The sequence below is a fragment of the Diabrotica virgifera genome, chromosome 6 (genome assembly GCF_917563875.1).
Source record: "Diabrotica virgifera virgifera chromosome 6, PGI_DIABVI_V3a".
Taxonomy (NCBI): domain Eukaryota; kingdom Metazoa; phylum Arthropoda; class Insecta; order Coleoptera; family Chrysomelidae; genus Diabrotica; species Diabrotica virgifera.
In genome coordinates this window covers 189847245-189872439 of record NC_065448.1, presented here as the reverse complement: position 1 = coordinate 189872439, position 25195 = coordinate 189847245, and the positions used below count along the sequence as shown (strand labels likewise).

The 25195-nt window shown below is 33.9% G+C and overlaps 1 protein-coding gene across 4 annotated transcripts in view; it reads left to right on the top strand.

Moving 5' to 3' along the window:
- The window catches only part of LOC114328055 (neuropeptide F receptor), a 1158133-nt gene that overhangs the window by 469201 nt on the left and 663737 nt on the right, over positions 1 to 25195 (top strand). For 2 of the 4 annotated variants that reach the window (XM_050653550.1, XM_050653549.1), the window contains exon 3: positions 8781 to 8796. The exons of the other annotated variants lie outside the window; for them this stretch is intronic. The gene's annotated coding sequence lies outside the window, so the exon portion shown is untranslated. The remainder of the gene's footprint in view (positions 1 to 8780; positions 8797 to 25195) is intronic. 4 annotated transcript variants of the gene reach the window in all.

Here is a 25195-nt window from a genome sequence, read left to right as displayed (position 1 = left end):
CTTGGTCTAAGATGCTTGCATCCAATTTTGACATATTCGCTTCAGGTCATCTGTCCATCTTGTTGGTGGTCGTACTTTGCTTAGAAAGGCGTCCTGTCCGGGTCTCCACTCGAGAATGCGTTTCGTCCATCTGCCGTCCTTCGTCCGCGTGAAATGCCTGCCCAGTTCCATTTCAATGTCGATATTCTTTTGATTGCGTCGGTTACTCCCGATCTACGGCGCAATTCGTATTGGTTATTCGATCTCTTAGTGTTAATTCCAACACGGTACCGTTCCATTGCCCTTGGTGTTGTTCGAATTTTGTTTGCGGACGTCTTAGTGAGCGTAAGTGTTTCCGCACCATAGGTTAGAATCGGCAGCACACATTGATCAAAGACATTTCCCTTTAAGCAGTTGGGAAGAGTTGATTTAAAAAAGTCTCTTAGCTTTTCATACAGTAGAATTAGTATCAGCCTTAGATGTCGTTTTCTGCATTTCTATGTGTGGTCAATACTTTTGTATGGAACGAGGCCTGGACACTCAACACAACACTAATGAACAAGTTAGAAGCCTTTAAAATCTGGCTTTATAGAAGAATCTTGAAAATACCTTGGACAACCCACACCACCAACATAGATGTTCTGAGGAGAATAGGTACAGATCTTCTTCTTTGAGTGCCTCTCCTATCGGAGATTGGATATCATTAGGGCGATTCTAATTTTATTTACTGCTGTTTTGAACAATTCGTTAGTGGTACAGCCAAACCACTCTCTCAAATTTCTCATCCAGGACATTCTTCTACGGCCTGGATTTCTTGGTCCTTGGATTTTTCCTTGCATTATATTTTGTAGGAATGTGTACTTTTGTCCCCTCATCAGGTGGCCTAAGTGTTCTAGTTTTCTCTTTTTTATATTCAGTAGAACTTCTGGCTCGTTATTTATTCTGCGTATTACTTCTTCATTTGTAATTTTATCCACCCAACTTATTCTTAGTATACGGCGGTAGCACCACGTCTCAAAGCTTTCAAGATTTTTAATATTCCTCTGTTTAAGAGTCCATGACTCAACACCGTAGAGCAAAGTACTGAATACATAGCATTTTAACATTCTAGTTCGTAGATGAATACTAATATCACGATTACAAAATAATTTTTTCATTTTTATAAAAGTAGACCTGGCAATTTCAATACGTCTTTTTATCTCGTGATTTTGGTCACCTGTTTCATTGATAAGGGTTCCCAAGTATTTGTATTCGTTTACTTTTTCAAGTTGGGTACCGTTTATTGTGATACTAGTGTCATTTATTGGATTCTTACTAAAGGCAAGCGTCCACAGACCCGCATCGTACGCATCGGACGCATCGTACGCAACGGATTTTAGTTTGCCTTGTACAGAAACTTATGTAACCGCGTCCACTGATCCGCATCGTACGGATCGCATTATCGATTGTCAAACTAAAATCCGTTGCGTACGATGCGTACGATGCGGGTCTGTGGACGCTTGACTTTAAGGTCATATATTTGGTTTTTTTGACGTTCATCCTTATGCCGTAGTTATTACATATCTCATTCATACTTTCAACTAGATGTTGTAGATCTTGCGCTGTTCTTGCCATTATCACAGTATCGTCAGCATATCGAATGTTATTCATAACTTCTCCATTGACTATTATCCCTTCGTTTGCATGTGAGAGAGCTTCTTGGCATATTTGTTCGCTGTAGATATTAAACAAGAGCGGTGACAATATACAACCCTGTCGTACCCCTCTACGTATTTCTATTTCGTCCGATGTTTGGTCTTCTATTTTTATATTAGCTCGCTGATTCCAGTACAGATTTAATATTATTTATATGTCTCTGGTGTCAATGTTCTTACTCTCCAGTATTTCTTTGAGTTTACTGTGGCGAACTTTGTCAAAGGCCTTTTCAAAGTCTATAAAGCAGGCGTGTACCTCTTGGTTAACATCTAGGCATCTCTGTGTTAGAACGTTCAAGGCAAAGAGAGCATCCCTTGTACCTAATCCTATTTTGAATCCCATCTGTGTATCGTTAATATCGATGTCTAGTTTTTGATAGATTCGGTTGTGGATGACTCTAAGAAATATTTTAAGCAGGTGACTCATCAAGGAGATTGTTCGATGATCTGAACATTGCATTGCCTTAGTTTTCTTCGGTATGGTGACAAACGTAGGCAGCAACCATTCTTGCGGTATTATACCAGTACTGTATATTGTATTGAATATATGCAATATTATGGTTACGGATTTATCATTCAAAAGTTTCAGCAGTTCTGTAGGGATTTCATCAGGTCCGTTTGCTTTTCCATTTTTAGCGTTTCTTACTGCGTATTCTACTTCTTCTTTCAATATGTCTGGCCCAGTTGCATTGATTATCTGAGTTAAGTTGTTTCTATCGTCTTCAAGTAATTCATTCAGGTATTCTGTCCATCTTTTTATTTTATTCTCTAGATCTACAATAAGATTTCCATCTTTGTCTTTAAGTTTACCTATTTGGCATTTCTTTATGCTTCCTGTTATCTCTTTTACTTTTTTGTGCATATTGAACGCATCGTACTTTTTCTCATAGGTTACCATTTCTTCACACTGCTCTTTAATCCACGCCTCTTTGGCTTCTTTTATTCTCTTTTTTATACGTTTGTTTATTTATTTGTATTTGTTTAGGTAATTCTTCATCTTTCTTCTTTGTTCCATCAAGTCTAGTATGTCCTGTGTCATCCACCCCTTGTTCTTTGTTGTCGTTTTTGTCAGATGTTTCTTTCCTGCTGTTTGTATAGCTGTATTTACGTACTTTAATTTTTGGTTAACGTTATATGTATCGTTAATCATTATCTGTATCGCTAATCGTTTTCTGTATCGTTAAAAATCATTAAAATCAGAAAAGGTAGCTACCTGGGACACATAATGAGAAACGAAAAGTACCGCCTCGCGCAACGGATCATCCAGAGTAAGATTGAAGGAAAGCGAGGTCACGGTTGGCGCCAGATTTCATGGTTTAGAAATATCAGAGACTGGACCGGCCTTGTTTCAATATCTTTGTTTAGAGCCGCATTGGACAGAGACAGATTTGCTAGTGTAGTCGCTAACCTCCACTAAAGGAGAAAGCACCACAAGAAGAAGAAGCTTTTCATAAGCCGCCCAGGTCAACTTTATTCTACGTATTAATTTATTAATCCAGTTGTTTCTACTTAAACAAATTTCGTGCCCCAGATATTTGTATGCTGATGTTTGTTCTATACTTGTTCCAGCTATGTTGAAGTTCTCACTCAGAAAAAGGTTTTTCATCACTTGTGTTTATGAGTGGTTGGACTTAAAATCCACTTGTAGAGAAGCATGGTAGAGCCTTTCGCACACTAAGGTGACATGATCAGTGCGATATGTTATCAGGACTATGTCGTCCGCGAACCTAAGGTTATTAAGTTGCTCTCCATTTTCTTTATGCCACTTTCGTCTAGGTTTGCACGCTTACACATTTAGTGCAATAATGTTGTGAACAGTTTGGGCGAAATGGTGTCACCCTGGTGAACTCCAAGACGACTGAACTTGTGTGTATCTTCATGGAGTCTGACGAGGTTGGCCAGCCTGAGCTGGTGTAGCAAACATCGTGTTTGGTGGAGCTTTCTTGTTTTTGATTAATCTCCGTGAATGGGCTTCTTCGTGCGATATGTTGGTGGAAGTGAACTGAATGAGTATATGCTGAACATTTTGTGATATGGGGATGGACTGTGAAAGGGACAGTAGATTGTTTATTGCAGATAGTTCAGTATCCTTATAACTTGATTGACTTTTATGACTGTCAGCACACAGAACCAACGCTATAGAGTACCATGTTAATGACAACCAATAGATAAGCATAGTGAACGCCAGGTAGTTATGCCAAACATAATACGTGTATTTGTTTATTTATTTATCGCTGTGACAGCTGTTTATACACGAACTTGATTTGGAGTTTTTATCAATTATTTCTTTGATACTCAATGCATAATATTGTCATTTTTAAATGAGTAGCGATGATTTATCAGCGAAGGACGCTGATAACTTTTTAACACCAAACAATAAGCGGTCAAGAAGCGAAGTATCCCCGTTGTGTCAGAGTAATATGGCCATGATTAACAGGGAAGATTTAAAAAGCGTCCTGGCAGAATCATTGGATGCAAAATTAAATCGAATACTAGATACAATAGAGATAAAATTAAATAACGTAACAACCAAAGAAGATATAAACAGTCTAAGAGCGGAAACTTGAAGCTTAAGAAGGGAAAATAATGAGTTAAAGGAAAGAGTACTGCTTCTGGAGAGTCAATTTGCTAATTTTGCAGGTGAGTTGGGAGATCTAAGAACCAGGGATGAGCTAAGCAACAAAAATTAATAGAGCATGAAGGGAGACAAAGAAGAAATAACTTGATTTTCAGGCGATTGCAATATTCTGGTAGAGAACCTTGTATTCCTGTTATTAAAAGATTTTTTTAGATATGCTTGGAATGCAGGAAGAAATCAGAGTGAACATGGCATATCCACTAGGTCCAACTAGGTTGTTAAACAGTCCGATCATTACACGCATTCGTTGGGATGATGACATAGCGCTAGTATTTAAGAATATAAAGAAACTTAAAAATACCAAGATTTTTGTTGACAGAGGCTATACAAAAAAGGTTAGGTGGAAAAGGGCAACATTAAGAAAAGTCATGAAAAAGATTAAAGAACAGAACAGTGAAGTAATGGTGAAACTCGTATTTGATAAACTTTTGGTAGAGTCAGTGCGATATTCTTGGGACGATCAGTTGGGCCTAATGTGCGGTACAGAAAATGGGTCTGAAAAGTTATTAAAGGACTGGAACTTCAGTTTGAACTTAAACATGGACACGAAGCAACAAGTAGAATATACCATACAGATGGAGTCGGGGGAAGGGTCAGCGTAGAAGGCAGGGAGAGTTATTTAGAGCCTATAGATACTTTTGAAATATTTAGAATATTGTATTATAATGTAGGAGGGATTAAGACAAAAAATGTTGATTTATATTTTGGCCAACCCCCAGACGACCAATGGTCATGGGGGAAAATATTTTATTAGGTGAGCTCTTATGTTACTTTAAGCATTACTGCAGTTAAAAGCAATCAACATTCTGAATCTGAATCTGAATCATGGAGTCTGACGCATGCCGTAACATTATCGTAGATATTTTTGATGACAGTGATGTAGCAGTGATCTATTCGGCATTCTTTTAAAGCTTCTAGCATTTTCTATGGTCTATTGTATCAAATGCTCTCTCATAATCCACAAATACTAAGACGAATGGTTTGTTGTACTCTATACATTTTTCGATGAGACTAGAAATAAATTGAAGATGGTTATTTGTGCAGAAGCCTGACTAGTCTAGTAAAATAAAATTACACTCCATGTAAATCAAAATGTAAATTCGTACAGGTTAAAACAAATTTTATATCAAAGTTTAGGTGGGTACAAAAGATATTTTCAAGAAAGTATCCAAATCATACAAGACATCATTGTTTAAATAATTAAAAAGGGGTCATTTTTGTAAAAAAATTATTTTTTTAGCTGCTGAGGTCATTCAATTACCAATGAAGGTCTATGGGATTTTTTTCTGCAAAGTTGAAGGGTAATTCTTTCACATAAGTCTTACTAAATTAAATTTGACCCCCTATTTATTTCAATAATTGCATATAAATCTTTAAAAACAAATTTTCAAAAAATTATTTTTAGCGTTTTAAATATGCAATATAAAATATCTTATTTTACAGACTAAGTTGCACTATGTTATCAGTAATAAGGAAAAAAAAATTGGTCCAAAAATATTTAATATTTTTTGAGATATTGAATTTGTTTATTAAATGTTACTCTATTTTCAATTGCAAAAACGCGGTTATTGCCAAAGAAATATTCAACTGTATTAAAACTTATTATTTTTATTTTTAAGTATATTTTTGATAAATGTATTGATAAATTCAAATTTAAATTAAACTTCCCCTAAAATGGTATTTGAAAATTATTCAAATTTGTTTATAATTTTTTTTTTTTTTAATAACGTCGCGGGGATTAAATATTTTGAAATGCCGTTTCGATAATTGGGTTTCTGCGAATTTTTCACTAATTAACAAATTTTTTTGTCTCTTTTTCCTCTTCTTTTTTTTTTCTTGGAGTTCTATTATTACGGGCCATTTTAGGGTTAAGTTTCATTAAGAATGTCGAATCTCTAAGTTGTAGATTCTAGACATAAAAATATTAAGATTGGTCTAAAATCACTTAAATAAAATGTGGCTACTTACTGAGTTACAGGGTGTTTTATTTAAAAATTTAAAAATTATTTTTACCAATTTCTTTCAAACTATTTGACGTATCCTTATCATACTTAACAGAAAGTGTATGTATTATACAGTCTACTAAATTGTGATAAATAAAAGTTTCTAGCTTCTACCAGAGGCGTACGACGGGGAATAGTTAATGGTTGACCCTTCCCAAATTCTATGCCACTGAGGGAATTACTATTTTAGTGAAATTTTTCGATTCTCCAAAACTTTCTATTTGAATAATATACTCTTTACTGGTAACGATTAAGTCATTCGTTTTCGAGATATTGGACGTTAAAAATGAAACGGCATAGTTATTTTGATTCATTCATTCATTCACTTTAAACTTCCAATATCTCTCAAACTGATGGCTTTATCAATACCAATAAAGATATTTACATACCAAGTATTGGAAAATCGAAAAATTTTGCTAAAATAGTAATTCACTCAGTGGCGTAGAATTTGGGAAAGATCAATCATCCACTATCCCCTGTCGTACGCCTCTGGCACTAGCTAGAAACGTTTATTAATCACAATTTAGTAGGGTGTATAATAGCCACACTTTCTGCCAAGTATGATAAGGATACGTCAAATAGTTTTAAAGTACTTGGTAACAATAATTTTTAAATTTTTAAATAAAACACCCTGTAACTCAGTAAGTAGCCACATTTTATTTAAGTGATTTTAGACCAATCTTAATATTTTTATGTCTAGAATCTACAACTTAGAGATTCGACATTCTTAATTAAACTTAACCCTAAAAGGGCCCGTAATAATATAACTCCAAGAAAAAAAAAAAAAAGAAGAGGAAAAAAGACAAAAAAATTTGTTAATTAGTGAAAAATTCGCAGAAACCCAATTATCGAAACGGCATTTCAAAATATTTAATCCCCGCGACGTTATTAAAAAAACAAATTATAAACAAATTTGAATAATTTTCAAATGCCATTTTGGGGGAAGCTTAATTGAAATTTGAACTTATCAATACATTTATCAAAAATATACATAAAAATAAAAATAATAAGATTTAATACAGGTGAATATTTCTTTGGTAACAACCGCGTTTTTGCAATTTAAAATATAGTAACATTTAATAGACAAATTCAATATCTCAAAAAATATTAAATATTTTTAGACCAATTTTTTTTGCTTAATACTGATAACATAGTGCAACTTATTCTGTAAAATAAGATATTTTATAGTGCTTATTTAAAACGCTAAAAATAATTTTTTACAAATTTGTTTTTAAAGATTTATGTACAATTATTGAAATAAATAGGGGGTCAAATTTAATTTAGTAAGTCTTATGTGAAAGATTTGCCTTTCAGATTTTCAGAAAAAATCCCATAGACCTCCATTAATAAGTGAATTACCTCAGCAGTTAAAAAAGTATATTTTTTGCAAAAATGACCCCTTTTTAATTTTTTAAACAATGATCCCCTTGTATGATTTGGATACTTTCCTGAAAATATCTTTTGTACCCACCTAAACTTTGATATAAAATTAGTTTTAACCTGTACGAATTTACATTTTGACTTTTTTTTTTATTTTATTACGCTAGACCTGAATCCTGCCTGCTCACATGATTTGTAAAAGTCCATTTTGTTCGAAAGTCTGTTGCTTATGACTCTTGTAAAAAGCTTATATACATTTGTGACATGAGCCTGATTGGCCTATAGTTTACGAGATTTCTTAAATCTCTTTCTTGAACATTCGAATGATCACTGCATTTTGCCATTGGTATGGTACTGTTCCCCGTTCAAAACATTCTGTGAAAAGTATGATAAGCATTTGTGTCAGTTTCTCGCCTCCAAATTGTATGGCTTCCCCAACGACCCCATCATCGCCAGGTGACTTGTTGTTTTCATTTGTAGGAGAGCTTTTTTAATATCCTCCACAGTAACATCTGGTATATATACAGAGCCTGGTTTAGAACTTTGGCATTTTGTCATTTGGGACATTTTCTTCAGTTTTGTTGTAGACTTAGCTGTAAAATTATCCGATATTTTGTAGAATTTCCTGTTTGGCTCTTCAACAACAACAACAAAAATATCTGCCAACGTTATGATACCGTTCTTATAGAATATCTGAAAAACAGTAATTTCTGCAAATATTTAATATTAGTAAACTGTTTGGATGATGTATAACTTTTGAAACTATGTATATTTTAATATCATTATTTGTCGACACTAGTTTCAGTGGAAAACGAGATGTAAAGTTCCAGTCTCGAATAATACAATAAAATATAATGCTTCCACATAATCTGTATGAGATGTTTTGAAATATATTATGTTTACCAGTGGATTATATCATAAAAGTTATATTTCAAATATAATGCAGCGCTCTAATATGTACAAAACTGAGATAAGTTATAGCTGAATTTTATCCTTTACTTAAAATTCATTTGTTCTAAATTATAAACTAACAATTTTTTTGAAAATTAATAATTGACTTTTTTCTAATACTTTTTCTTTTTTCAGATTAGCCGGCTATATGGTAAGAAAGGTTTTATTCTTATTAGATTTGTTTCTGAAATAGGTGGTAAGAGTTTGGTAAAAGTTTGCCGTGGTACTACCCTTGCGATTTTCACAAGGGGCAGAAAACCTTGTTTTATGTCTTGGACATTGGTGTTTCCCCTCATGAAGGTTTCAAAATTAGTCTATTTTTGATAACAATTTTATTTTATTGACTGCGTTTTGCTTTATATATATGTAGATATGACTATCTTGAGTCATTTATACATCTCTGGTTGAGATTTATAAATAGTCTCCCATAGTCCCCCAGCACACTAAAATTTTAATGAAACAAAGAAAGGAGTTAAACCCCAGCAATCCAGAATTAAGGAAGTGAAACGTATTAATAAGGAGATATCAAAAAATATCAGGAACTGTATACGACACTACAACAAAGAATACATCCAACAAACAACTGAACAAAATAAAAGTTTGAAAGTCGTCAGAAGAAAGCTAAATAATGACAAAAAGGACACCACAAACCTTCAGAACAGAGGAGGACATACCTATTTCGCACAGAAACGAGAATTGTTAAAAATTTTTACAGGGAACTATATAAAAGTGAAGAAGCAAAAGTAAATACACCAAAAGAGGTAAACAAAAAGCGTGGAGTAATGAAACAGGGCTCTAAAGACGTGGCTGAGATTACCATAGAGGAAATAAATAACGCATAAAAAAATAAAGAACGGGAAGGCAATAGGAGACGACTCCATCGTGGTGGAGGCCATAAAAATTGGAGGAAGTACCTTCCTAGAAAAAATTCAAGTCCTATTTAATTTATGACCTGTTCGTAGCATAATTTCCAGTGAATGGAACAATGCCCTTATGGTGATAACGTATAAAAAAGAGGACCTCACAAATATCCAAACCTACCGTCCCATTAGTCTCCTGTCACACATGTATAAGCTTTTTACCAGGGTGATCACTAACCGATTTAAGAGCTACTTTGACTTTTACCAACACTAAACCGGCTGGCTTTCGCTTACCAACCAGTAGAACAGGCTGGCTTTCGCTCAGTGTTTAAGACAAACTATCAGCTACTATCACTGATGGTATTGAAAGAAAAAACTGTCGAATATAACCGACCACTAGTACTGGTATTTTTAGATTTCCAGAAAGCCTTCGACACGATTAAAAATGATAGCATAGCGACAGAACTTGCCCATTGTCGAATAGATTATAGGTAGACTCGTTTCATTCATAATATCCATAAACATGCAGCATCGAGTGTGCAGTTCCATCTAGAAACTAACAAATTCAAAACCGAGAGAGATGTTAGACAAGGAAACACAACGTCACCGAAGTTTTTCACGACTGCCTTAGAATATCCGTTTAAAAAATTGAACTGGGCCAATAACGAAATACGCATAAACGAAAAACAATTCAGCAATCTCCGGTTCACTGATAATATTCTCATAATCGCTGACGACATCAGCTCACATCATCTAATTGCGAAAATTTCTAGAGACAATCAGACCATAGAGATAGATAGAAGGATTGGTCTAGGCTGGAGAGCATATTATGGTATACTATATAGCATATTCTATGGTACAGCTGGACCATATTATGGTAGATTGAAAGCATACAATCAATGTGTTATTCCAGTCATTACGTACGGAGGTGAACCACTAACATTAACCAAAGCAAGGGTGTCGCACCTTAGAATATCACAGCAGAAAATGGAAAAAAATCTATACTAGGAACAAGACTTGCGGATCGAGTGAAAAATTTAGAATTGAGGCAAAGAACGAGTGTACAATAGGGTGGGCCGAAAAGAACTTTTTATTTTATTTCGTGTTGCTATACCGCGGAAAAGTTGCTACTAGGATAGAGTTTTAAATTACAAAAATAATTTTTCAAATTGGTTGATATCTTCCGGTTGCGCATTGGTCGTGAAATTTAAAAAAATTGGTTGTTTTTGAAATTTTTATTGCATTTTTATTGCAACTCAGTTGTTTCTTTTTATTTAAGTCTTGTGCCTGGCACATGAAAAGTAGGGCCGTTAAGTTGGTTTTATATTATTAAAAGCGTTGTATTTTCAAAGAAGAAAATAGCAAAAAGTGATATTTTTTAATATTTTATGGACGATGCGCGACCGGAATATGTCAATATATATTTTTTTCTTTGCTTTATTTTAATCCTGACCCCTCAAGGAAAGATCTACGCGGTATAGCAAACGGGAATAAAATAGTTTTGTGTTTTTAAAAAAATTTCAAAAACAACCAATTTTTAAAACTTTACGACCAATGCGCGAACGGAAGATATCAACCAATTTGAAAAGTTCTTCTTGTCATTTAAAACTCTATCCTAGTAGCAACTTTTCCGCGGTATAGCAACACGAAATAAAAAAAAAAGGTTTTTTTCGGCCCACCCTAGTGTGCAAGATATCATAAAAAAAATTAACAGATTAAAATGGAGTTTCGACGGACATATAGCGAGACTGCAGTATGACAAGTGGACACAAAGACTGTTAGAACAGAGACCTCTCATGGACAAGAGAAGCAGAGGCAGACCACCAACACGCTGGACATACGCCATAAAAAGAATAGATGGTAAATGGATGTAATTAGCACAAGATCGAACTTCCTTAAGATGTGCTGAAGAGGCTTATGTCCTCCAGTGGACAAAAGAAGAAACTAAACGGTGATGATGATGATACCCCCATTGACGCTCCTGAGTATGAGCAATGAGGGCTTCATATTATTCTGGATGTCACCTAACGTCTCGATCCAACGTCACTCTTTGTCTACATAGGAATTATTATCTTTATGACCCTTTTGGCTTTTAGTCGGTATACATTATGGTGGCCAGATAATTATAGCCCCATATTTTTAATCTGTGTTTATAAAACGCATACGAACTTGTTTGATTGAGGCATGAAAAACGGAAAAGCACCAGGATCTGACAGAATAACCAGTGCAATGTTAAAAAAATGGGACAACAGTTTGGAGAGAAGAACAGATACCGATGGACTGGCAGAAGGCACAGATAGTGCTGATTTATAAAAATGGCGATATACCAGATTGCAACAATTACCGAGGAATAACACTGTTAAGCACTGCCATGAAAATTTACGAAAAAATACTGAACAAAAAAATAATCGGAAAAATTGAAAGCACATTAGAGGAATCACAAAGCGGTTTCAGAAATCACAGAATCACCCAGGATCATATATTTATAATCAAGCAAATAATAAAAAAATATCAGCAACAGGAGAAAAAAATGTATATGGCTTCCATAGATCTTGAAAAGGCTTTTGGCACGTTACCAAGGCAAAATTATGGGAAATATTAAAGAAGAGAAGTATAAGTAACAAAATGATAAGGTTAATTAAGAACATTTACAACAACAATGTGAATTATATCATCAGCCAAAACAGAACATCCAAACCATTTACTACGAACGAGGGACTGAGACAAGGAGGAGGATTAAGTCCAACACTGTTTATAATTTACATGGATGAGATAATTATAGAATGCAACGTAAAAGTGAAAAAAATGCATGTGGGTTATAGAAATTTAAGAAGAGTAGACATTTCAGAAGGAGCATTTGCCGATGACGTCGTCATATTGGCCGAAAATGAGAAACAGCTACAAAGAAATATAGAAATATGGAATGAAACACTAAAAAAATATGGAATGACAATTAATAAAAGTAAAACAAAAGTTATGGTCATGGGGGAAAAGGAAGAAGAAGAAAAGATAAACATAAAAATAGAAGAAGTAAATATAGAACAAGCACGAACATTCCAATACATAGAAGTAGAATTAGAAGACAACGGAAGACAGGAAATAGAAATTAATAATATAATTCAAAAAACAATGAACGTATAACATGCAATGAGCAATAAATTAATAAATCAAAAAGAAATATCACGGAAAACAAAAATTAATGTGTTCAAGTCAATATATAGATTTGTATTAACCTTTGGTTGCGAGTCATGGGTACTAACAGAACGACAAAAGAGTAAGATAGAGTCAGTAGAAATGAAATACCTTAGACGAGTTCGAGGAGTTACCAAAAGAGATAGACTACGGAACACTCAAATAAGAGAAGATTTTTAGAAATCGAATCAACGTTAGAATTTATAGAGAGAAGGCAACTCAGTTGGTGGGGTCATCTTCAGAGAATGGATCAGACAAGACCGGTGAAAGAAATTTGGCAGGCAAAAAAGCAAAGAAGAGAGAAGAAAGGTAGACCACGACAAATATGGAATAAAACACTAGGCAAAATAACCAAGAAATGGGGAATAACGTGGATAGAAGCAAGGACGCTGGCTATAAATAAGAAGGAATGGGTCAAATTTGTACATAAGATAAATGTATAGCAGTTATTAGTTAAGAATAAGTAGTTTTTGTATAGTATTATAATGTAACATAATGTAATGTATTGTCGCCTTACACCATTATGTAGTAAAAAGGCTTTTTGAAAATATATATACAAGGTGTTTGGTAGGTGGATGAAAATTTTTAAGGGATAATAGGGGACGCCATTTGCAACATTTTTTGCTAATAATGTATCGCTCAAACTGTTAAAAGGTTTCCCAAATAAAGTTAAATTTGTCAATATTCGACAACCGTCTATTTCACGTTTAAAAATTATCTAGGCGTACTACCTTCCTGTTTGACGAATGGAATAAAAATGTAAACCTACAACACTGACTCTTCGCATACAATTTCCATCAGCTCTCGTCACTCTCCGAACGCTTATCAAACAAAAACAATCTACCTGCTATGCTAACAAACAATCTACCTGCTTAGTCCAGAAAGCCACTGCGCATCCGCTAGGAAAAATATTCTAATTCAGATTTTTTGCACAGTCTTACTCAAAAAGGACTCCTTTTAACAAATTTGCATGTTGCCAGGATCAAAAGGTGGTCAAAACTTTTTTAAACGTTTTTTTTTTTGTTTTTTTCCTAAAATTATTTTTTTTGCATGGAAAAAAGTTTTTTTAGGTTTTTTGGATCATTCCAAACAGAGAAGGTCTTTAGTGACCTTTCTCTAAAAATGATAGTTTTTGACATATAAGCGATTAAAAATTGAAAAATTGCGAAATCGGCCATTTTTAACCCTCAAAAACTATGTGAAAAACTTACAATTTGAATGTTGCCAAGGTAGGTAGATATTCTTTAAACATCGATTGATGAAATCCCGAAGAGTTTTTTGCAACACAATATTCAAAACTCATTTGTTCTTTAATTGCTAATCAAGCGTGCGCGACACTATTTTCCACCGACAGCATGGTGCAAATGAAAGGAATAAATTCGTTATTTCGTAAACCGGCGACTTTAAGGAAAAATCCCGAAACAGGTCGATTTTTATTTTTAAGTTATGATATTGTGGCATATATGGTATACTAGTGACGTCATCCGTCTGGGCGTGATGACGTAATCGATGATTTTTTTAAATAAGAATAGGGGTCGTGTGGTAGCTCATTTGAAAGGTTCTTTAATTCTCTATTCAGTAATTTAAACATTTACATAATTATTTATACAGGGTGTCCTTCTACTTCTTTTTTTGTCAAATAATTTAATTAATCAAAAATTTTTTGGAGACCCTGTATCAATAATTATGTAAATGTTTATATTACTGAATAGATAATTAAAGAACCTTTCAAATGAGCTAGCACACGACCCCTATTCTCATTTAAAAAATCATCGATTACGTCATCACGTCCAGATGGATGACGTCACTAGTATACCATATATGCCACAATATCATAACTTAAAAATAAAAATCGACCTGTTTCGTGATTTTTCCTTAAAGTTGCCAGTTTACGAAATAACGAATTTATTCCTTTAATTTGCACCATACTGTCGGTGGCAAATAGTGTCGCGCACGCTTGATTAGCAATTAAAAAACAATGGAGTTTTGAATACTGTATTGCAAAAAACTCTTCTGGATTTCATCAATAGAAGTTTAAAGAATATCTACCTGCCTTGGCAACATTCAAATTTTCAGTTTTTCACATAGTTTTTGAGGGTTAAAAATGGCCGATTTCGCATTTTTTCAATTTTTAATCGCTGATATGTCAAAAACTATCATTTTTAGAGAAAAGTTACTAAAGACCTTTTCTGTTTGGAATGGTCATAAAAACCTAAAAAAACTTTTTTCCATGCAAAAAAAATAATTTTAGGAAAAAAACAAAAAAAAAAACGTTTAAAAAATTTTTGACCACCTTTTGGTCCTGGCAACATGCAAATTTGTTAAAAGGGGTCCTTTTTGAGTAAGACTGTGCAAAAAATCCGAATTAGAATATTTTTCCTAGAGGATTCGCAGTGGCTTTCTGGACTAGCTATGAAGTGGTTTATTTTGGTTTATAAACATGGTTATTGTATGCGTATGAAAGGTGCTTTTTACTGTTTTGAAATCCGAATTGTGTTTGGAGTTGCATTAACAACGAAGGGTTTTTGCAATCTGAGCAAGTAATACGTAAGGCATTTTGTATGCCAGGGAAGTATCTCGCTTAGATAATTATTTTTAAAAATAAAATAGACCAGCAGCATTTTCGAATATTGACAAATTTAACTTTATTTCGGAAACCTTAACAGTTTGAGCGATACATTATTAGCATAAAATGTTGCAAATGACGTCCCCTATTATCCCTTAAAAAATTTCCATCGACCTACCAAACACCCTAATTAATTTAACAATAAATATGGCATCTATTGTTAAAATATTAATGATTTTTTTACACAAATATAATATAATAAATATCCTTTATACAAAGATTTTTTGCTGATCGTGTCATTTAAATCCTTTAAATACTCTTATACCCAGACTGTATACACAAAAGCGGAATAATTCAAAGTAGAATGCCTCAGACCAGTAAATTTATTCATAAAAAGAAATCCACAACAATAAATTGAAAAAAGACAGTTAAATAAAATCTATTCAAAAGAATATGGTAAATTAAAAGAAAAACCTCCAAGTGAGCTCGACTTTATCGCCAGCACAGCTAATCGAAAGTTATTGTAGTTATCTAATGGAGTTGGAAATTACTGAAGCTCGAAAAGTTACATAATACTCTGGGCAAATTGGGAAAAAAAGAAGGAAAAGTTATTTGTCAGCTATTTCATTGCTCGAATCTAATCTTAAGATTGCGTACCATCATTATAATTCAGCCTATACTTGTCCAATGCTGAACGTATGTCTCCCTTAGTTCACCCCACAAATTCCTGTCCTGAGCAGTGTTGCCAACCGCATTTCTCTAGGTTATCCGGTGATTGCTCGAAATAGATCCGATTTGTCACGAAAAGATACGCTTATAGGCGTAAACAGGGGGGATTGGAGGTTATAACCCCCGATTTGGATGTGTACTTTGAGCTCTCTACACTTAACACCAGGTATGGAATAGTAATGGACAGTAATGATTACTGTCCATTACTATTCCATAACTTGACCATCCTGTAGTTGTAACCCCCCCCCTTAGGATCATTCTGGTTACAACGTTGGATAGGTCTAAAATTATTCTGTAATTAAAATCAATGTTGCCAATTTTATTCTTTAATCTGACTACTTATTACAAAATAATTTTTAATCTACTGGATTTTCTGTATTACCATTTTAAAAATTTTCGTTTATAGATTGAAATCTCGAATCCCATTCGTAACTATCCATATTTTGTATTATTGTAAGAGTTAAATTATTTAAATATTTGATTATTTGGATTTTTTTATTTTTTTTTAAGTAAAAAACCCTTGTAAATATTATTTTACTAAAACGTAATAACTACCTAAAACTAGGTGCTAGAAAAATAAATAATAAATAAATTAATACAAAAAACTACAACTACATTAAGAGCGTAGGCGCAAAATTTCTGGTCAATAGTTTTTCGAGTCCTGAGAAAACTAATAAGTATATTTGAAAAGTTTGAACGCAGAATGAAAGAATACATTATTACCGAGGACCGAAAGTCCCTGAAGACTTCTATAATGTTTATTGTAACAAGTTACAGAAGTGAAAAAAGACAAAATTCAGTGTGATTTTTATTTTCAAATATCTCATTAAAAAAAACCTTTTTGTTTATTCTAAGGGACTTTTGGCCTTTGGTAAAAATACAGTCTTTCAGTCTGAGTTTCAATTTTTCAAAAATATTTATTAGTTTTCTCAGGATTCGAAAAAAATGAATGCGTTTAAAAATTATTGGTCCTAATTTTGCCTCTACGCTCTTTTAGCAACTAAGGAATTATTACAACTGAAACAGTAGAAACATAACAACTGGCAGTCTTAAAACATTATAAACATAAATATGTACTTAATCCAAAACACACAAAAAACTAATAGGTATAATAAAGTATTTTTTCTTCAAACGTCAAATAATGATGACATTACTTATCTAACTTGATCCTGTCAAAGTTTGATGTCTCCGCCGGCAGCAGTTTTTTTCCCATTTCTTTACGGCGGAGGGAAAAATGTTGTCATGGCAACAATATGAAACATGTCACAAAGCAACAATACAAATGTCATTAACAACGATTAAACATCATTTTTATTTATAGTAATATTAAAAGTACAATTAGTTAAGGTTGATCTGAACCCCCCCAAAAAAAACTGTGAAGTTCAAAAATTTTGAAAAAATTTGAGAAGGTGTATGTGATTACTAGAAGTATTTTGACAAATTTTGAGCAAACTTCATGTTTTCGTTTTCGAAAAAACTCAAAAATACTCTTTTTTTCCAAGTATAAAACGGGAAAACCAAACATACAATTTTGTTAATTTTCTTACAGGATAAAGATATAATCCTAAGAAATACTTATGAATTTTTTGAAAATTTTTGATCTTACAGTTTTGCCACAATAGGTAAAAATAATATGTTTTGGCTTATAATAAAGCTACCGGTAAGAAATCGGACCAAATTTTAATAACAACATATGTAAAACTGTAAGAGTGCAAAATATTTGCAATAAAATGTTCAATATCTTTTCCTAAACATATGAAAAATCTCGTTAAACAAGAATTATATCTTGAATTGCCGCTGTGAATTTGTGCCGCCATGACGTGGCTCCACCTACATCATCGGTAATATTTATGTTCGATAGATAGCAGTACCTTCTGCTAGAATCGCGTCAAACAGAACTTTATCCTAGCAGCGTTGCCATATCAATTACTTTGTACAACAAAATGTTTTATTGTATTATAGTTAGTAGGTAATATAATATAGATATAAGCCTACTATAACGTCTATTTATAACGCATCAACGTGACCTTCTGAAATTAATTTAACTACTCTTCCTGAAATATTGTCAGTCCCCTTGGCCGTATTAGATTTTGATATATTTGGGGCCGGTACTTTCTGCCTCGATTAAACCCGAGTTGGCTTTGTAATATTTTTAAGTAACATAAGTTGTCTTTTTTATTTGTATTTTTTCATGTATCTCTGAAGCTTTGTATTTGACTATATTTTGAATTGGAGCATAAATAGTCTTCTTTTGTCAAATAGTTTTTCTAATAACTACCATCCATGGTGTTTCTCTTTTGTCGCACTTATGTTTATTAAAGATTTTAATTTAAACCATTATTTTATCTTTAAAATTTTCCTTGTTCATTACTTTCTGCATTTGTGGTGAGCTAAATTTAAAGGAAAACAATTGGACGATATTTAAATAGATATGGAGTAAGAGTAAATAAATAACCACTTCTGAAATTAATTCAGGATAGGTTAAAAAATATTTTCACCTTCATATTAAAAATAAAAAAAGGATCAATATAAAAGGAATAATAACAATCAATTTTAAAAATCTTACATCTATATTGATTTCTTCTACATATGTACAAAAACAACAGAAATAAATAAATATTAGCGAAGACAAAAGAAAAAATGTGTTGACACTTAATAATATGTTAAATAAACGTATTGATTAGTCTGATGCAAGTAGAACTAGGACTGTTATGTGGAGCTAATTTGGATCGGTATAAATTAGATGAGAAAGAAAAAATCTAATAAACAGTTTCTTTGAGAGCAGGAAGAGAAAAAGTATGGAATATTAGAAAATGAAAACGGCGCGGAATAATCATCGATAAAGAAGTAAAAAAGGAAACGCGAGAACGATATCTAGAACAATTGTTTTATCTGATAAGACACGAGGAAAAGCCAGAAATTGCTATCAAAACAAAAAATATAGTAAAGCAGTGTGGATTGTTTGTGTGCTTGGAAAAAGGTTGTCGGTTTTTATGAGCTTCCCCGGACGGGTTAGTAGGTGATAATAAGATTGTGGAAGTCAAGTGACTGTATTCAGCCCGAGAATATACACCTCTAGAGACAGCCAAATCCATAAAAACATGTAGCTTGTCAAGTGAATGTCCCTAAAGAAAACAATAACTTCTTTAGCCTGTTTGCATCTACTCCTCGACAAAGGCCTCCCATGAGTTCTCCACTCTTCTCTGTTTTATGTTATTTGGTACCAGTTTCTCCCCACTTTTGCTTTAAAGTCATCTAGCCATCGTTTTTGTAGTCTTCCTCTGCTACTACTATGCTCGCGTGGTCTCCAATGTACAATATTCTCGTCCACCTTTCGTTGTTTTGCCGTGCCACGTGTCCTATCCAGTTCCATTTCATTTGCGCAATTCTTCCAATTACATATTCCACCTTCGTTCTGTTTCGTACGTCCCATTTCGAATATGTTCTCTCAGAGATACTCCTAACATAGCTCGTTCGATGGCCTTCTGTGTTCTTAATCTATTGGCTGATAACCCTGTAAGTGTCACGGTATCTACTCCATCAGTCACAACTGGTAGAATACAACTGTTGAATACCCTTTTTTCTAGATTTATTGGTATCTTTTTGTTTTTCAACACATCACTGAGTCTTGCAACTGCTGCCCAAGTAATTCGGATTCTTCTAGTTATCTCTGCCGTTTGATTCTGTTTGCCTAGCTTGATCGTGTGACTCTTCGACAGTTTCGATCTCACTTGCATCTAAGTCCATTCTGATATTTTGATTTGTCATCACTTTTGTTTTATTTAAATTAATTTTTAAACCGCTTTTCTCAGATTCCTGTTTAAGCATCTTTAGTATGTAGATTAGTTCTTCTGTATTGTTGCTTATGAGCACTATGTCATCGGCAAATCTTAGATGACTTAAAAATTTAAGTGACAATTTAACTTTTTTTTAAGACATAAGGCAAGAGGAATCTTCTAATGCAAGAGTAAATAATTCTATATTCTATTTTCTTAATATTTTAACTTATTGGTCTGTAATTTTCGAGTTTGTGTTTGCCTCCTTTATTTTGTAGTAGAAGTAGCTGCGCGTTTTGCCAAGTGGTTGGAATAGCAATATCAAAGAGGCACTTCTTCATTAGGATTTTAACTGCCTTCAAGGTAGTTTGACCTCCAGCTCTAATCATCTCTTTTGTTATTCCGTCGTCTCTATATTTTCCATTTTTCATTTGATTTAAGGCATTTATAACTTCCCCATTAGTAATAAACCATACCATAATAATAACATTAGTAATAAACTATACCATTTATACTACAGCCAACGATCAAATGTGTACTTTGGAAGAGAAGTGTCAGAAGAAATGGAGATAAGGAGAGGGGCCAGGCAAGGTTACATACTGTCGCCGTTATTGTTTAGAGCTTATTTTGAAGAAATCACACAAGAAGCTTTGGTAAACGAGACAGTCGGCATAAAAGTGAATAAAAATTTAATTATTAACATTAGGTATGCCGACGATACAGTCATAATATCAGACAACTTGGAAGACTTAGAAAGAATAATGAACAAAATATTAAGATATATGTGGTGGAGAATACGGACTCTCTCTTAACATCAAAAAACCCAAATTTATGAAAAATAGCAAGAACAACAATACAAATGAAATATTAACGGTAGGCGGCCAGCAGTCTGAGAGAGTAAAAAAATATACTTACTTGGGAACGATAATCACAGAAAATAACGATTAGACTGCAGAAATAAGAGAGAGAATTGAAAAAGCACGTGCCAACTTCGTGAAAATAAAAAAGATTTTATGCAGCAAAGATCTGATACTGGCCCTCAGAATAAGGCTAATTAAATGTTATGTACACAGTGTGCTTTACTATGGAGCTGAATCATGGACATTAAATCAAAATGCAATAAATCGACGGTTCTCTTAGCAAGACAGAGACGAACTAGTTTTGGTGTTAGTGAAATAGTTTTGAGTATTTTTTTCTGTTAACAGTCATTTTTAATATCTTTATTATAACCTTTTGGGTCTTATTCTGCGGTATCTCATGAAACTAATTAGGGTGCGTTCAAGTATTACGTAACGCGATTTTTGAAGATTTTAACCCCCCCCCCCCCCCCCCCCACGTAACGCACTCTTATGGGAGTTTATCTATTGCGTTAGGAATAAAATTTCGAGAAATGTACTGGATCATCGGTCGTAAATCTCAACTATCACTTGAAAACAAACTGCTGATATATAAAACTATAATAAAACCAGTGTGGACCTATGGTATCCAACTTTGGGGGACAGCCAGTCAAACTAACCTAGAAATATTGCAGAGATTCCAGAACAAAGTCCTTAGAACAATGCTGAATGCCCCTTGGTACGTGCCAAACTATGTGATAGAGCAAGACCTCAATGTGCCATCCATAAAAACAGTAATAACGGAATATTACAAAAAATATTCCAAGAGACTAGAATCTCATCCAAATGAGTTAGCCAGCAACCTTACTGATGACCACAATGATGTACGACGCCTGAAGAGATTCAAAGTAGTGGATCTAGCAAGAAGATTCGAATAATCTGTGATAACTAAACTTATTTTAATTTGTTTTAATTTAATTTATGTAAAGAGGGTGATCACTGGATCTCCCTCTACAGGTCAAAATTTTCAATTTTTGTCAAATAATTTACCTATTGTTCTCAGTTGAGGACAGATTGTAAATATTACAACATTAAATAAAAAAAAAAAAAAAAATCTATTGCGTAACGCAATTTTTGAAGATTTTTGACCCCCCCTAATCTGCGTTACGTAATACTTGAACGGTCCCTTACGCAAAAAGATCTCATGGGAATATTTTGCCCAAGAAACGCGAGGTTTTCGCCTTGCTTAAACATTTTTGCTGAATTTAAAACAAAATCCTATTATTACATCTACAGATGCATATGAAATATGATACTACATCCATGGTCGTCGTCCCCATGTTTACAAAAAACATATTGTTTCCATAAACTATAAGCGCTAAAACAAATTTAGCAATTTCCCTATTCTACTTCGCAAAATTCATAATAGTGTCACAACACTTGATTATACTTTTGACACACTGTCCGTCAACGTGTTAAAAGGTTTATGTGTATAAACAAAATTTGTGCAATGCAATACATTTTTACATGATTTTTCGACAGTCGACAGTGAATGGAAGAGGTCGTAAAATTTTATTACCATCTTTCAGTTCAGTGTGAGATAAGATGAATGCCTGATAAACTGGAATATTTAGTTACGGACAAACATAATATGTAATTAGTCTATGTTGTGAGGCCGCTCCCGTCTGAAAAAAAATTCTGATTTGGTTTCTTTGCGAATTCCTATTCAAAAATGTCCCCTTTAAATAAATCACAAGGGTCCCGGCGAAATTTTTGGACAGAAATTGTTTAAAAAATGTTTCTAAACAAATTCACAAGATTACCATTTTTTGCCCAGAAAAATATTTTTTCTTATTTTTTGGGTCATTCTAAGCAAGAAAGATATCTTGTCATTTTTCTCAAAAGTTGATAGTTTTCGAGTTAGAGGTGAATTAAAATCTGAAAAATGCGAAAATACACATTTTCGAGGCGTAAAAACTCATATTTAAATTATTATATTTAAAGTTGGCAAGTATTTAAAGTGAAGTTTAAACATTCATTTTTAAAATTCTGAGTAGTAATCGGGTCTAACTTCAATTTAGACCGTTGTTTTTTAATTGTTAATTATGCGCGTCCATCCGATTTTAATGCCAATGCGGCAGGCTCTATTTCAATAATCTCCTATTTTGCCCTGTAATTTTTTAGGTTTTTTGGCTCCTTCTAAACAAAAAAGATATCTTCTCATTTTTCTGAGAAGTTAACAGTTTTCGAGTTACAAGGGATTTAAAATCTGAAAATGCGAGAATACACATTGCTTGCTGAGAACATTAGTGACGTAACTTCAAAAACGTAGTTTGTAGCGCCGTAACTATTTCATGTATGGATATTGCACGGAGAATATAATATGTTTAAATGTAATACCTCCACATGTTGCTAGTTCTAGGGGTCTTTTACAGAAACGTTTGCACAATATTCCGAAGTATGGGAGAGTTGTAGAAGGAAGTAATAGGACAAACATTTTATGTTTTTATTTAACTATAAACAAATTAAGGAGAAGAGCATGCAAAATATTTTTATGAATACCCTTATTATTGGAGATCGATTTATTCGAACAAGTTGGGCTAAGTCAAAAGATTATAACATCGTTCAGAAAGATAATAGAGGAAATCATCAAAAACGCACAACTATAGACGAGAAACTTAAGAGAAACCGTCGTAAGAAAACACATAAATAGCTTTGAGCGCGTAGAGTCTCACTATTTAAGAGCTCAAACTCGTAGAGAATTGAACTTGATGGATCATTAACCTTAGCTCAGATGTGTAGATACTACAAAGAGTAACGAGAAGAAAAGCAGTTGCCATCTGTCAAAAGATGTACATATGAAACATTTTTTAAAGATAAAGAGATAAACAGATACCTACGGTATCAAAAGGATTGAGCTCTGGTGGGACTCGTTCCATGTTATTGAGCCCTTTGGTGACTTGGTATGCAGGTGTTTCTCCCAAAAATTTTCGTACACATCTGGCCGTTGCGAGTAGTACAGCTTTCTGCATGGTCTTTTAAAGATATTCATTTAGATCCAGCTTTTTTATTCTTTCGAGGAGGTTCTTCGGAACGACTCCAGTGGTGGACATAATAATAGGTATCGTCTGGGTACTTTGCATTCTCCATTGTCTTCGTATTTGAATTTCCAGATCTCTGTACTTGGCGATCTTTTCCGTAAATTTACTACGTAGATTATTGTTGTTAGGCATCGCTACATCAATTAGTGTTGTTTGTCTTGTTAATTTATTATCTGGTCTATTATGTGCCACTGTTTGGTCTGTGAGCACAGTGCGGTCCCAGTATAGATTGTATTTGCCATCCTCAAGCATACTCTCAGGGACGTATTGATAATACGGGAGATGGTCCGTTTGGAGAAGTCCCAGCTTGATAGCTATCTCTTGATGAAGGATTTTCCCCGCTGCGTCATGCCGCTCCTTGTATTCAGTTGCATCAAATGCCTGGCAGCCCCCTGTAATATGTTGGATGGTTTCTTGGGCTTGACATCCATATCGGCATCTGTCGTTTTGAATCTGAGGGTATTTGATGATATATTTCAGTAACCAAAAGTTCGACGCTGTATTGTCTACATAGTCTTGGCTGACCTCATTGGGATGTCGCCCGTGCAGAGGTTCACCCATCCAGGTGAGCATTTTTTCGTCTTTAGTGAGGTGGTTTATGCGCATTTCTGGTTCCCTCAGTTTGATCGGTGTTATGTTATCTACTGCGCAAATAGCGCGATATAGAGTAGATGTCTCAGCTTGCATCTGAAAATGAGTTCTTAAATTAGCAATTTGTGTATCTAATTGCTCACCTATATCCATAAGTTCTCTTCCTGCTAGATTCCGTGGTAATGTCGTTCTTTCTACTGCACTTTTAGGATAGTGTTTTTGTGCCTTTGTGAGGTGTGTTAGTACTTTTCGCTGAAGATTCTCTATATCTGTTTTGGTCCACTTAACAATACCAAATAAATATTTAAGCGCGGAAAAAGCGTAGATGTTTAGTGCCTTAAACAAATTTTTACTGTTAAGCTGTGAACGAAGCAGCTGTTTTATCCTTGTATAAGCTCAGTAGTTATCTCGGTTTTTATTTGCTTATGGTCAATTTTCTGAGCCTGCTTTCGTCCAAGATATTTGTATATACCCTTTTCACCCATGGCCTCGTTATTCTGGCCATTTTGCATATCGAATCCACCGGGCTGTACCTTTCCTCTGACTATATTCAAAACACGGCATTTGTCTAGGCCGAACTGCATATTAATATCATTAGAGAATGTTTCTACTGTTTTTAGCATCTGCTCTGGATTGTCTTGAGTAGAAGCCATTAATTTCAAATCATCCATATTCAACAGATGATTAGGCTTCGGTACTACAGTATTGTTGTTTTTAATGCTAAAACCTGAGTCAGTGGAGTTTAGTAGCTGTGATAGGGAGTTCATAGCCAAACAGAACCGCAATGGTCTCAGTAAGTCTCCTTGAAACAGGCCCCGGTTGATTGCGATATTTTCCGTTTTGATATTGTTTTCACCAGGTATTTGGAGGTGAATTTTAGGTATCATAATTATTTTTCT